This window comes from Haematobia irritans, chromosome 4, assembly GCF_050003625.1.
Source record: "Haematobia irritans isolate KBUSLIRL chromosome 4, ASM5000362v1, whole genome shotgun sequence".
Classification (NCBI taxonomy): domain Eukaryota; kingdom Metazoa; phylum Arthropoda; class Insecta; order Diptera; family Muscidae; genus Haematobia; species Haematobia irritans.
In genome coordinates, this window is record NC_134400.1 from 164,189,323 (window position 1) to 164,206,004 (window position 16,682).

The window sequence follows — 16,682 nt, forward strand, 5'->3', positions numbered from 1 at the left end:
CAAATTTCATCCGATCCGGTTGAAATTTGGAACATGGTGTTAGTATATGGTCTCTAACCACCGTGCCAGAATTGGTCCATATCGGTCCATAATTATATATAGCCGTTCTCCAGATTTGACCTCCGGAGCCTCTTATAGAAGCAAAATTCATCCGATCCGGTTCAAATGTGGAACGTGGTGTTAGTATATGGCCGCTAACAACCATATCAAAATTGATCCATATCGGTCTATAGTTATATATAGCCAATCCCCAATCACACAAAAATTGGTCCATATCGGTTCATAATCATGGTTGCCACTCGAGCCAAAAATAATCTACCAAAATTTTATTTCTATAGAAAATTTTGTCAAAATGTTATTTCTATAGAAAATTTTGTTAAAATTTTATTTCTATAGAAAATTTTGTTAAAATTTCATTTCTATAGAAAATTTTGTCAAAACACAAAAATTGGTCCATGTCGATTCATATGTTGATCATGGTTGCCACTCGAGCCAAAAATAATCTACCAAAATTTTATTTCTATAGAAAATTTTGTCAAAATTTTATTTCTTTGGAAAATTTTGTTAATTTAAAATATATCACGTATGGACTTACTTACTATTTAGAAGACGGTGTTAGGAAGTTTTAAGATACTTTGACATCGGCAAGCGTTACTGCAACCCAAGGAATTCGATTGTGGATGTTTAGAAGAAGTTTCTACGCAATCCATGGTGGAGGATACATAAGATTCGGCCTGGCCGAACTTACGGCCGTATATACTTGTTTATAACTCGTTTTTTCATATTTTTAATTGGTAATCTTATCTCTTTTTGTTTTAAATAGGTTAAAAACAGAATAAGAATTAATACAATGGTACACATTTTTAATTTTTTTTTTTTGAAAAAAATGCAAAATCCACTGTAGAAAAAAATTTTGAAAAATTTTTAGGTCAAACCTTTCAGACAAGCGATAGAATGCATTAAAAAATCATAAACAATTATACGAATTATTTATTTGGCAAAATATCACAAAATTTTTTTATTTTTTATGTGGAACTTATGGGGTCTGAGAGCAGTTTTTCGATGTGTTATAAACGGAATGGCAAACTAAAGACATTCTTGCAATTTTCAACCCCAATATTTTCCTTCAAACTACAAAATGTTCTTCAACAAGGGAGAAAATTTACTTATGTCTAATAAATTTTCTTGAATTTGTCGAAAAATATTTAATTTTTGTTTGTGATATCGGCGTATGTAATACGTTTTATATTAAATTCTCTAAAAATAATCTAAATTTTCTAAAATTAACCAAAATTTGTCTTCCTGGTGGGTTCACTGTTTTTTTTTCAGACTAAATCTAAATCGTAAGCTTTTTCTCAGTGTAGATTGTAGAGGGCAATGACAATCTCTTCATATCCAGGGGCAAGCACTTTGCTGTAATGCATGCTCCCAATTGACTTTAGGTCATGTACAATCAATTTTCCATTATGGTGCCTGCCAAAGGCGTTTTTGTTTCGTATGGATTAGATTAAGCTGGTAGCCAACATTTGTCCAACATTCAGATATTATTTTTTGCCTTTAAGCTATCTTTGTCCTTTGAATACAGTTGGAAGGAAAATCTGCTTTTTTATATTGGATGAATATCAGGAATGAAATTTGGGTAATAAAATTTCATCGGAAAATGGGACAATACCATTATGGGAAGATAAAAGTCGCACAAACTAATTAAGGCGCACACCGTCACCGGATTAAAGTTTTCGCTTATGGGCTACTCCTATTTATATATATAAATTAACAGGTTGGCTGATAAGTCCCCGGTCTAACAAAGAAAAACACATTTTTTTGTCAAAATTCGTTTTTATTATTCAACATAGTTCCTTTCAAGAGCGATACAACGATTATAACGACCTTCCAATTTCTTGATACAATTTTGGTAGTACTCCTTTGGTTTTGCCTCAAAATAGGTCTCAGTTTCGGCGATCATCTCTTCATTGCAGCCAATTTTTTTCCCTGTGAACATCCTTTTGAGGTCTGAGAACAAGAAAAAGTCGCTGGGGGCCAGATATGGAGAATACGGCGGGTGGGGAAGCAATTCGAAGCCCAATTCATGAATTTTTGCCATCGTTCTCAATGACTTGTCACACGGTGTGTTGTCTTGGTGGAACAACACTTTTTTCTTCTTCATATGGGGCCGTTTTGCCGCGATTTCGGCCTTCAAACACTCCAATAACGCCATATAATTAATCACTGTTGATGGTTTTTCCCTTCTCAAGATAATCGATAAAAATTATTCCATGCGCATCCCAAAAAAACAGAGGCCATTACTTTGCCAGCGGAGTTTTGAGTCTTTCCACGCTTCGGAGACGGTTTACCGGTCGCTGTCCACTCAGCCGACTGTCGACTGGACTCAGGAGTGTAGTGATGGAACCATGTTTCATCCATTGTCACATATCGACGGAAAAGCTCGGGTATATTACGAGTTAACAGCTGCAAACACCGCTCAGAATCATCCACACGTTGTTGTTTTTGGTCAAATGTGAGCTCGCGCAGTATCCATTTGCACAGAGATTCCGCATATCCAAATATTGATGAATGATATGACCAACACGTTCTTTTGATATCTTTAAGGCCTCTGCTATCTCGATCAACTTCGCTTTACGGTCATTCAAAATCATGTTGTGGATTTTTTTGATGTTTTCGTCGGTAACCACCTCTTTCGGGCGTCCACTGCGTTCACCGTCCTCCGTGGTCATTTCACCACGCTTGAATTTTGCATACCAATCAATTATTGTTGATTTCCCTGGGGCAGAGTTCGGAAACTCATTATCAAACCAAGTTTGTGCTTCCACCGTATTTTTCCCTTCAAAAAACAGTATTTTATCAAAACACGAAATTTCTGTTTTTCCAATTTTTTCACAACAACAAAAGTTGCTTCACAAAAGACGCTCTATCTCACAAACTAATTGACTTACATACGTCAAAGTTTGACACGAATCATTTGAAGATTGGTACTATATAAAAATATTATACATTTAATACTAGAGACGCCATCTATGTGTCAGACCGGGTTGGCTGATAAGTCCCAATTGTGAATTAAAAAAAAAAACAAGTAAGGAAAGTCTAAAGTCGGGCGGGGCCGACTATATTGTACCCTGCACCACTTTGTAGATCTAAATTTTCGATACCATATCACATCCGTCAAATGTGTTGGGGGCTATATATATAGGTTTGTCCCAAATACATACATTTAAATATCATTCGATCTGGACAGAATTTGATAGACTTCTACAAAATCTATAGACTCAAAATTTAAGTCGGCTAATGCACTAGGGTGGAACACAATGTTAGTAAAAAAATATGGGAAACATTTAAATCTGAAGCAATTTTAAGGAAACTTCGCAAAAGTTTATTTATGATTTATAGCTCGATATATATCTATTAGAATTTTAGGAAATTAGAGTCATTTTTACAACTTTTCGACTAAGCAGTGGCAATTTTACAAGGAAAATGTTGGTATTTTGACCATTTTTGTCGAAATCAGAAAAACATATATATGGGAGCTATATCTAAATCTGATCCGATTTCAACCAAATTTGGCACGCATAGCAACAATGCTAATTCTACTCCCTGTGCAAAATTTCAACTAAATCGGAGTTAAAAATTGGCCTCTGTGGTCCTATGAGTGTAAATCGGGCGAAAGCTATATATGGGAGTTATATCTAAATCTGATCCGATTTCAACCAAATTTGGCACACTTGAATACACTACTAGTTGTACTCCTAGTGCAAAATTTCAATCAAATTGGGCTAAACCTCTGGCTTCTAGGAATATATTAGTCCATATCGGGCGAAAGATATATATGGGAGCTATATTTAAATCTGAACCGATTTCAATAAAATTTGGCACACTTGACTATACTACCAATTGTACTCCTCGTGCAAAATTTCAAGCAAATTGGGATAAAACTCTGGCTTCTGGATCCATATAAATGCATATCGGGCGAAAGATATATATGGGACCTATATCTAAATCTGAACCGATTTCTTCCAAAATCAATAGAGTTCTATTCTGACCCAAAACAGGAACATGTGCCAAATTTGAAGTCGATTGGACTTAAACTGCGACCTAGACTTTGATCACAAAAATGTGTTCACAGACAGACGGACGGACGGACGGACAGACGGACATGGTTATATCGACTCAGGGACCCACCCTGAGCTTTATTGCCAAAGACACCATGTGTCTATCTCGTCTCCTTCTGGGTGTTACAAACATATGCACTAACTTATAATACCCTGTTCCACAGTGTGGCGGAGGGTATAAAAACAATATATTTTTGTCTTCAATCACGAAATTAATTGATCCAATTAATATTTAATTGAAATATCTGTAATACCAAAATGTTAGTATCAATCACCAAAGCAAATTTAAAAAGAAGGCCACCTTGTGCTAAATATGAGTAAGATCGGTTAATAAAGAAGACTATTATTACCAAATTTAGGAAAATCGGGCGATACATATATATCGGAACATATAGTCAGTACTGCAAAATATTAGAGTAAGCCAACAGTGAGTAAGATCGGCAAAATCGGGCGATGATTTTTTGCACGTATAGTAAGTACTGTTGAAAAATAGATTTGGCCAACTTTGAGTAAGATCGGTTGATAAATAAGGGACTTATGGCCAAATTTGGGAAAATCGGGCGATACATATATAGGGGAGCTATATCTAAATCTGAACCAATTTCAATGAAATTTGGCACACTTAAAGGGTGGTAAATAAGATTACTTTGTGACAAACTTCACGCCGATCGGTTAGTAAATGAGCGCAATCCGACCCCATTTATCGAAATCGGGCCATACATACAAATATGCCTTACGGGAAATGGATCAACCACAGGACTAGCCCCTGGTGTGTATGGACCAGTCCTAGTTGTGGTCACGACGTATGGAAGGGACCGGTCACTTTAACATGGGTTTATCATTGAGGGGGTAAATTTACACTTTAGGACACGTCTTGGACTCGTTGCTAAGGACACGTCCTGGGACATTTTAGTAGTAGCACTCCATAGACAGGTCCTCATGAACCAGTCTCGGACAAACTTTTAGGGATCTGCTTCAGTTTAGTTCTCCGAATCGCACCATAAATGAAAAACTTTTGAAATATGTTGAACAATAGGTTACTCTGGTAATTCTACTTCACTAAATGTGAAGATCCAATAAGATTTTTATATCAAGCGAGTATGGAAATCATTCACTTATGACTATTTAAAAACTGTGACAAAGTGGATCACCGGTACCAGTCCTGTGATAGGTCCGTCAGTGGCAATTTGCACCAATTTCCCGTAAGGTGGGAGCTATAACTAAATTTGATACGATTTTTTTCCAAATTCAATAGCGTTCGTCCGTGTGCCATCAAAATCGGTTAATAATTGCGACCTGAATCCTGCGAACACAAAATACATGGACAGACGGACGGACACCAAACGCCAGATCGACTCAGGAGGTGATTCTGAGTTGATCGGTATATATTTAGACCCCACCAAATATATATAATTATGGACCGGTGTGAACCAATTTTTGCATGTTTGTTACACACAAAAATATTTTTTTCTGATTCAATCACGAAATTAATTGATCCAATTAATTTTTTAATTGAAATGTCTTCAATCACAGAAATGATAGTATCAATTAATAAATTAATTGATAGTCAATTAAAAAATTAATTGATCCAATTAAAAAATTAATTGATACTATTAAATTTTGTGATTGATTTTTGTTTCAATTAAAATATTTGTTGAATCAATTAAATTTTTAATTGAATATTTTATAAAACTCAATTAAAATTTTAATTGGAAAAATTGTCGTGAAATTTTTTTCTGTGTAGAGACCATATACCAACACCATGTATCAAATTTCAGCCCGACCAGATGAAATATGCTTCTCTTAGAGGCTCCGCAAGCCAAATCTGAGGGTCCGTTTATATGGGAGGCTATACATAAAAATGAACCGATATGGCCCATTTGCAATACCATCCGACCTCCATCAACTACTTGTGCCAAGTTTCAAGTCGATAGCTTGTTTCGTTCGTTTGTTTCTCGTGCAGCGTGATTTCAACAGACGGACGGACGGACTGACATGCTTAGATCGCCTCAGAATTTCACCACGATCCAGAATATATATACTTTATGGGGTCTTAGAGCAATATTTCGATGTGTAAAAACGGAATGATAAAGTTAATATCCACCCCCCTCCTATGGTGGAGAGTATAAAAATTTAATTAAAAGAATTTCCGGTGTTGTTAAAATAAAGAACATCTTTGGAAGGACATTTTATTTATTTATTTATTTATTTATTTAAGTCTATGGATTACAATCCTTACAGACTAGCAGAATTAAAAGTAAATTAAATCTAAAGTCGAGTTAAACTTATTTAAGGACATTGCAAAGTCCAAATCATGCAAGCTACTCAATTTATTAAACTCTTTAAGTGCTCTTAAGATTGGTTCATGATTGGCATAGTTACTTCTATGTAAAGGTATACTAAAGAACTCAAATTGATTCTTTAAATTTTGATTTAAATTTTTGATAGTGCTTTTAAAGTTGTGCCTTTAGAACAACTTTCAATTTTTTTGTTGGGTAACTTATGTGAATTTAGAATTGTGAACTTCATTTGAATGAAACTTTTTTTACTCAATTTTAGTTTATGTCCATAGTTATGTCCACATAAAAAAATTACAACATTTGAAATTCTAAGCTTCTTGGATGAGCAAATTTCAGCCCTCCAACTACCATAAAAATTGCTCTATATCGGGCCACCGTGGAGGATGGCACGTTATGTAGTACATCTCCATTTTATTGTGGTAAGTGTAGAGACAATTTTGCTTTTTCCTTTAAGATACAAAAATAACTTTTAATCTATTCATCTGACTCCCTCAAAAGAGATTTAAAATTTATCGTCCATCCCCTGCTGCTGCTGCTTCGATAGACGGCAGCAGATGCAGACATTTTTCAAATTTAAATTTAAATCTCTTTGTTTCATAAATATTTCATGCTAATGCAACATTTCTTTAACATAAAACAAGTAAGCAAAGTCTAAAGTCGGGCGGGGCCGACTATATTATACCCTGCACCACTTTGTAGATCTAAATTTTCGATACCATATCACATCCGTCAAATGTGTTGGGGCTATATATAAAGGTTTTTCCCAAATACATACATTTAAATATCACACGATCTGGACAGAATTTGATAGACTTCTACAAAATCTATGGACTCAAAATTTAAGTCGGCTAATGCACTAGGGTGGAACACAATGTTAGTAAAAAATATAAGAAACATTTAAATCTGAAGCAATTTTAAGGAAACTTCGCAAAAGTTTATTTATGATTTATCGCTCGATATATATGTATTAGAAGTTTAGGAAAATTTTTACAACTTTTCGACTCAGCAGTGGCGATTTTACAAGGAAAATGTTGGTATTTTGACTATTTTTGTGGAAATCAGAAAAACATATATATAGGAGTTATATCTAAATCTGAACCGATTTCAACCAAATTTGGCACGGATAGCTACAATGCTAATTCTACTCCCTATGCAAAATTTCAACTAAATCGGAGTTAAAAATTGGCCTCTGTGGTCATATGAGTGTAAATCGGGCGAAAGCTATATATGGGAGATATATCTAAATCTAAACCGATTTCAACCAAATTTGGCATGCATAGCTACAATGCTAATTCTACTTCCTGTGCAAAATTTCAACTAAATCGGAGCACAAAATTGGCCTCTGTGGTCATATGAGTGTAAATCGGCCGAAAGCTATATATCGGAGCTATATCTAAATCTGAACCGATTTCAATCATATTTGGCACGCATAGCTACTAGTGCTAATGCTAAATCTACACTCTGTGCAAAATTACAATCAAATTGGGCGAAAACTCTGGCTATTAGAACCATATTAGTCCATATCGGGCGAAAGATATATATGGGAGCTATATCTAAATCTGAACCGATTTCAATCAAATTTTGCACACTTAACTGTACTACTTATTGTACTCCTAGTGCAAAATTTCAAATAAATTGGGCCAAAACACTGGCTTCTAGGACCATATTAGTCCATATCGGGCGAAAGATATATATGGGAGCTCTATCTAAATCTGAATCGATTTCAAACAAATTTGACACGCATAGATACAATGCTAAATCTACTCCCTGTGCAAGATTTCAACCAAATTGGGCCAAAACTCTGGCTTTTAGGACCATATTAGTCCAAATCGGGCGAAAGATATATATGGGAGCTATATCTAAATCGGAACCGATTTCAATCAAATTTTGCACACTTGACTATACGACTAAGTGTTATGTTTGTACAAAATTTCAAGGAAATCGGTATAAAACTCTGGCTGCTGGGTCCATGTTAGTGCATATCGGGCGAAAGATATATATGGGAGCAATATCTAAATCTGAACAGATTTCTTCCAAAATCAATAGGGTTCTATTCTGACCCAAATTAGGAACATGAGCCAAATTTGAAGGCGATTGAACTTAAATTGCGACCTAGACTTTGATCACAAAAATGTGTTCACAGACAGACGGACGGAGGGACGGACGGACGGACAGACGGACATGGTTGTATCGACTCAGGGATCCACCCTGAGCATTATTGACAAAGACACCATGTGTCTATCTCGTCTCCTTCTGGGTGTTACAAACATATGCACTAACTTATAATACCCTGTTCCACAGTGTGGCGCAGGGTATAAATATGGGAAACATTTAAATCTGAAGCAATTATAAGGAAACTTCGCAAAAGTTTATTTACGATTTATCGCTCGATATATATGTATTCGAAGTTTAGGAAAATTAGAGTCATTTTTACAACTTTTCGACTAAGCAGTGGCGATTTTACAAGGAAAATGTTTGTATTTTGACCATTTTTGTCGAAATCAGAAAAACATATATATGGGAGCTATATCTAAATTTGAACCGATTTCAATCAAATATGGCACACATGACTATATTATTAATTGTACTCCTAGTGCAAAATTTCAACCAAATTGGGCCAAAACTCTGGCTTCTGGGGTCATATAAGTCCATATCGGGCGAAAAATATATATGGAAGCTATATATAAATCTGAACCGATTTCAATCAAATTTGGCACACATGACTATACTACCAATTGTACTCCTTGTGCAAAATTTCAAGCTAATCGGGTAAAACTCTGGCTTCTGGGTCCATATAAGTGCATATCGGGCGAAAGATATATATAGGTGCTATATCTAAATCTGAATCGATTTCAACCAAATTTGGCACACATAGCTACAATGCTAAATCTACTCCCTGTGCAAAATTTCAACCAAATTGGGCCAAAACTCTGGCTTCTGGGTCCATATAAGTGCATATCGGGCGAAAGATATATATGGGAGCTATATCTAAATCTGAATCGATTTCAACCAAATTTGGCACGCATAGCTACAATGCTAAATCTACTCCCTGAGCAAAATTTGAACCTAATTGGGCCAAAACTCTGGCTTTTAGGACCATATTAGTACATATCGGGTGAAAGATATATATGGGAGCTATATCTAAATCTGAACCGATTTCAATCAAATTTTTCACACTTGACTATACTACTAATTGTACTCCTAGTGCAAAATTTCAACCAAATTCGGCCAAAAATCTGGCTTCTGCGGCCATATAAGTCCATATCGGGCGAAAGATATATATGGGAGCTATATCTAAATCTGAACCGATTTCTTCCAAAATTAATAGGGTTTTATTCTGATCCAAATTAGGAACATGTGCCAAATTTGAAGGCGATTGGACTTAAATTGCGACCTAGACTTTTATCACAAAAATGTGTTCACAGACAGACGGACGGACGGACGATGGACAGACGGACATGGTTATATCGACTCAGGGACCCACCCTGAGCATTATTGCCAAAGACACCATGTGTCTATCTCGTCTCCTTCTGGGTGTTACAAACATATGCACTAACTTATAATACCCTGTTCCACAGTGTGGCGCAGGGTATAAAAATATAATGTGCATCTAATTAATAAATGACCTCTAAAGCCATAACAATGACAATGGCTGAAATATCCATAACATCGATCTGGAATATTTCCATAACAAATGAACATCGAAATTATCATGTTCATCGTGGACTACTAGAAATGCCATGTTTTGTTTTCAATAAACAGAGATACGATGCTGCAGTGGAGTGATGTTCCATGCAGTTCGTTTTCATCTCTTCAGTGGGTGTATAAGTAAATTTTCAATTCTCCATAAAAAATACAACCAGCTGCACTTAACGATGACACGACTCTACAGGAAGTGCAATGATATTGAAAATATAAACACCAAAGGGTGTCTGATAGGTATTGCAACCAAGTTGTTTCAAGTAGTTTTCATTTCTAAACTGCTCATCAGGCAGCTGTCACCTTTATTGCAGTGATAGTGGATTTTATTCTTTAAAGGCGTACAAAAGCATACACACAAACAAATTTTTTTCTGATTCAATCACGAAATTAATTGATCCAATTAATTTTTTAATTGGAATGTCTTCAATCACAGAAATGATAGTATCAATTAAAAAATTAATTGACGGACAATTAAAAATTAATTGATATAATTAAAAAATTAATTGATACTATTAATTTTTGTGATTGATTTTTGTTTCAATTAAAAAATTTGTTGATTCAATCAAATTTTTAATTAAATATTTTTTAAAACTCAATTAAAATTTTAATTGGAAAAATTTCCGTGAAAACTTTTTCTGTGGATAATATTCAGAAATAAAGTTATTCACGATGGAATTCAAGCGTGTTAAATAGTGGGATTGTTTTATATCTGGCTGGAAAACAACAAGTGGCTATCGTTAGATCCCTGCAATATTTAAATGTGAATCGTTTGTTTCTCGTGTTGCATCGCACCATACAACCGGATGAAAAAGCAATAGCAACACTAGAAATGATCCGAAAAGTGAAGGTCAGTTTTAATCGAATCTACGCCGCGGGGGAGAAAACTTGCTCGTGAGCATCACAAACAAAGTTAGACTGGAAAGTGTCAAGGAGTTGCATCGCTTGGACGAAAGTAGCCAGTTATTGCACTGAAAAAAATATTGTCGTAAAGTCAAAGATTTCATGTCTCTAAAATACGAATGCATATTTTGCTTAGCATAGAAGACGCATTTCTCTAATATAAAGTTTTTTCCCTTGTTCAAAAGCCGATAAACTTTTCAATGAAGTCATATTGTTCTTATAATTAAGTGATTTCACTTAAAAATGGGTATCATAACATGAAAGAAAAAATGTTTGGGCTAAGGTCAACTTGACTTTAATAATTCAGAAAAATTCTTTAAATTTAATGAAATTGTCTTTAAATTTGTCGTCTTTTGGCATCTTGACTACAAAGCAAAAAATTGTTCAAATATAGGGCATGTTTTTAAAAACTTTATTTTAAAGACGTTTTTTACTTGAAACATAACATAGAATAATCTCTACTGGAGCCGAGTCTTAATTTGGAAAATAAAGTTGTTGTTAACTCGTTTTTGAAGGACTTTGACAGCATATGAAGAAAAAAAGCTGAAAAGGCGAACAATTAAAATTTTCTTCCTAGAAGCAAGTACACAAAACCCAAATTTAAAAGAGAATTGGAATTCTCCGCTACTTTGGCTTGGAATCAATACCAAAATTTTTAAAGTAAAGACAAAATCTTTGGAAGCGGGCATGCTTTTTTTTCAGTGTGAATTTGGCTTTCTTCTCATTCCAAAATTGAGCAGTTGGTCAACAAACACAATGACCGGCTTTACTTGCCAAATAGATGAAAATGTACGCCTTCGATTGGCCACCAGGACTCAGGCGCCGCCGATGATAATGGGCTATGTCCTAAGATAGTATTGAAGCCCTGTGTAAAGAAACAACAGAAAACCATTGCCATTCATCATTCAAAAAAGTTTACTTGCAGTCGAAGGCGGAATACGATCACACCAAAATCATTAACGGAAGGTAAAAATATTTTGATCTATACACAGGGGAGGAATATGATCACTCCAGACATGTTTCACGAGCAAAATGTTATTTTTGGACGGTGGACATAGAACATGTTTGTCGCGATTATGTTTATATTTCAACAAGTAAGGAAAGTCTAAAGTCAGACGGGGCCGGCGATTTAACAAGGAAAATGTTGATATTTTTACCATTTTTGTCGAAATCAGAAAAACATATATATGGGAGCTATATCTAAATCTGAACCGATTTCAATCAAATTTAACACACATGACTATACTACTAATTGTACTCCTTGTGCAAAATTTCAAGCTAATCGGGATAAAACTCAGGCTGCTGGGTCCATATTAGTGCATATCGGGCGAAAGATATATATGGGAGCTATATCTAAATCTGAATCGATTTCAACCAAATTTTGCACACTTGACTATATGACTAAGTGTTATGTTTGTATAAAATTTCAAGCAAATTGGTATACAACTCTGGCTGCTGGGTCCATATTAGTACATATCGGGCGAAAGACATATATGGGAGCTATATCTAAATCTGAACCGATTTCTTCCAAAATCAATAGGGTTATATTCTGACCCAAATTAGGAACATATGCCAAAGTTGAAGGCGATTGGACATAAATTGCGACCTAGTCTTCGATCACAAAAATGTGTTCACAAACAGACGGATGGACGGACAAACGGACATGGTTATATCGACTCAGGGACCCACCCTGAGCATTATTGGCAAAGACACCATGTGTCTATCTCGTCTCCTTCTGGGTGTTACAAACATATGTATTATGTATTATTTGGAATCCTTATATGGTTAAATATTCAAATAGAATTGAACAGATACAAAGAAGGTTTTTGAAATTTGCTCTTAGGTCAATTAATTTCTCTATTCCTGAACCATCTTATTTGGATAAATGCAGACTTATAGCTCTTAAATCGCTTGAGAACAGAAGAATGCTTCAGTCGCAAATGTTTCTTTATATAATTATAAATGGTCTAGTGGATTGCTCTGATTTGCCTAACCTTTTGTCTTTGAATGTGCCTCCTAGGTTACTGCGTCATAATAAGTTCTTTCATATTCCATTACATAGAACGAATTATTCTATTAATGAACCTATAACAAGGGCTTTAAAAGAGTTCAATAGAATCAATGAATACAATTTGGATATAATGATCAACATAGAAGAATTCGCTGATTTATTAGATCTAATATATTTTTAGTTATAAGTTCTAGTCTGTAAGGAATGTTGTTGTTCCATAGACTGAAATAAATAAATAAATAAATAAATAAATATACACTAACTTATAATACTCTGTTCCACAGTGTGGCGCAGGGTATAAAAATTATTTATCTGAGATCGGCAACCAGTATATGTTTGCCAACCATGTATATGCGGCTTCTTTAAAATAATGACATTTTAGAGACCAATATAGCTTTAAATCTAACATTATTAAACTAAAATTTGGATACAGTTTTATCGAATTTTAATTTTCTTTTTGCGATATATTAACAAAGCTATTCATATACAATCAAATGTCAGTAACAAATACTTCGAAGTAAAAAATGTTTTCTTTATTCCAAAAAAACTTTAAACCAAAGATGTTAAATCCTCAAAATAAGTCTTAGCCTATAATAAAAGATTTTTATCTTTCAGTCAAAGATTCCGTATCTAAGTTAAATTAAAGCTTATTTCTTTAAATCAAAAATATTTTTCTTTACTTTAAGGAAAATTTTCTTTAATTCAAAGGCATACGACTTTAACGTAGGGACATACATTTCAAAAATTCGTGTCCTAAATTTAATGAAAAGAATTTTTCAACCAAAGATTATAAACTTTCTTTTAATTAAAATTTCATTATCCTAAAGAAATTTGTCCTTAAATTGTGTAAATTGCGTTTCCTCAGCACTCGTCAACCAAGATCTCATTTCACAATGTCTAACAAAATCACCGGATCTCAATCCGTAGAACTTTTGCACCTTGGGCATTTTGGAAACTAAGGTTGGCACTAAAATGTCAATGCGTCGATCATTTCAAGACAGCCGTTTTCGCCGGTAATGGGCCAAAATATCCCAAAGCCACTTTTATGAAACGTGTAAGGGCTTTGTCGGACGGGCAATTCCAACAAATCTAAACTGATTCAAAATTTTTATGTTCTTACTGACATTTTTTTTGCTTTTGAACAATACAATTAAAATAGATGAATAAAAATATAAGTCTTTAGTTTATTGCATTACATATTCGCCATCCGGTTGACTTTGAAAAATTCACATGTCACACTAATAATATCGATGATAAGTTTGGCAGACATGAAGTTTTAATTGCATACCATAAATACGAAGGCGGTTCGGAAACTTCTTAGCCTATCAATGAAAGAGAATAGTTAGTTTTTCAAAAATATTTTTATTTTTAAATATAATCTCCTGAAACTTCAATACACTTAGTCCAATGCTTTTTTAGCAGTTCTATCCCTTGAATAAAATAGTTTTTCTCAAGGTCTTCAAAATAGTGGTTTACAACTGTAATTGCATCTTCATTTGAGGTAAAACGCTTGCCAGCAAGGATTTTTTTTAGATTTGGGAACAAGTAAAAGTCACTGGGAGCTAAATAAGGAGAATAAGGTAGGTGGTCAAGCAACTCGTACTTCAATTCGTTGATTTTAGCTATTGTTAAAACATACTTGTGCGCTGGTGCGTTGTGCTGATGAAAAATTATTTTTGTGTTGTAAGCCAGGACGTTTTTCTCGAATTTGTACATTTAATTGATCCAAAAGGTTGCAATAGTACTCTGAATTTATTGTTTTACCCTTTTGCAGATAGTCAATCAATAAAATACCTTTGAAGTCCCAAAAAACCGTTGCCATAACCTTACCAGCCTATTGAATATTTATTGCCTTCTTTGGGGCACTTCCTCCAGTTTCAGTTCATTGTTTGGATTGTTCTTTTGCCTCTGGAGTATAGTGGTGGATCCATGCCGCATCAACAGTTATGAATCGACGTTTAAAATCCATTTTATTTCGCTTAAAACGATCCAAACAAGCTTGAGAAATGTTCATTCTTATGCGTTTTTGATCGACTATTAACAAATGCGGCACCCATCTTGCACAAAGCTTTTTCATCTGTAGTTCTTCATGCAAAATTAAATGGACTCGATCATTTGAGATGCCCATAATATTAGCAATTTCACGCACTTTTATTCGTCGATCATTTAATACCATATAATGCACTTTGGCTACAATTTCTGTTGATGTTGCTGTTTTTGGACGTCCACTACGTGGTTCATCTTCAATGCTTGTACGACCACGTTTAAATTCAGCAACCCAATTTGTTACTGTTGCATATGAAGGAGCACTTTCACCTAACACATTCGCCATATCATTATGAATTTCTTTTCCCGATAAACCTTTTTTATGTAAATATTTAATGACAGCACGCATTTCTAATTTTTCCATTGTAAAAAATTGCGAATGCGTATTTTTTGAACACATGTTTCTATATGAAGGAGTTGCCTGATCGAAACAAAATTTAACATGTCTTCATAACAGAGATGGAAGTTTCCAAAACACTTAACTTTTTCTGTTTATACCGCGCTTTTGGTGCTAGGCTAAGAAGTTTCTGAACTGCCCTCGTATGTTTTTCTGATTTCGGCAAAAATGGCGAAAATACCAACATTTTTGTGGTAAAATCGCCAGTGCTAAGTCGAAAACTTGTAATAATGATTTAAATTTTCCTATACTTCTAATATATATCTATTGACCGATAAATCACAAATAAACACACTTTTGCAAAGTCGCCTGAAAACTGCTTCAGATTTAAATGTTTTCCATATTTTTATACCCTCCATCATAGGATGGGGGTATATTAACTTTGTCATTCCTTTTGTAACACATCGAAATATAGCTCTAAGACCCCATAAAGTATATATTTTCTGGGTCGTGGTGAAATTCTGAGTCGATCTAAGCATGTCCGTCCGTCCGTCTGTTGAAATCACGCTAACTTCGGAACGAAACAAGCTATCGACTTGAAACTTGGCACAAGTAGTTGTTATCGATGTAGGTCGGATGGTATTGAAAATGGGCCATATCGGTCCACTTTTACGTATAGCCCCCATATAAAGGGACCCTCAGATTTGGCTTGTGGAGCCTCTAAAAGAAGCATATTTCATCCGATCCGGCTGAAATTTGGTATATGGTGTTGGTATATGGTCTCTAACAACCATGCAAAAATTGGTCCACATCGTTCCATAATTATATATAGCCCCCATATAAACCGATCCCCAGATTTGGCTTGCGGAGCCTCAAAGAGAAGCAAATTTCATCCGATCCGGCTGAAATTTGGTACATGATGTTGGTATATGGTCTCTAACAACCATGCAAAAATTGATCCACATCGGTCCATAATTATATATAGACCCCATATAAACCGATCTCCAGATTTGGCTTGCGAAGCCTCAAAGAGGAGCAAATTGCATCCGATCCGGCTGAAATTTGGTACATGGTATTGGTATATGGTCTCTAACAACCGTGCAAAAATTGGTCCACATCGGTCCATAATTATATATGGAGCCCATATAAACCGATCCCCAGATTTGGGTAGCGGAGCCACAAAGAGAAGCAAATTTCATCCGATCCGCCTGAAATTTGGTACTGATATTGGCATATAGTCTCTAACAACCATGCAAAAATTGGTC

General features: G+C 34.9%; 1 protein-coding gene across 2 annotated transcripts in view; it reads left to right on the forward strand.

The window, feature by feature from the left end:
- Snmp2 (Sensory neuron membrane protein 2) overlaps positions 1–16,682 on the forward strand; it is a 691,945-nt gene that overhangs the window by 522,618 nt on the left and 152,645 nt on the right. The window lies entirely within an intron of this gene.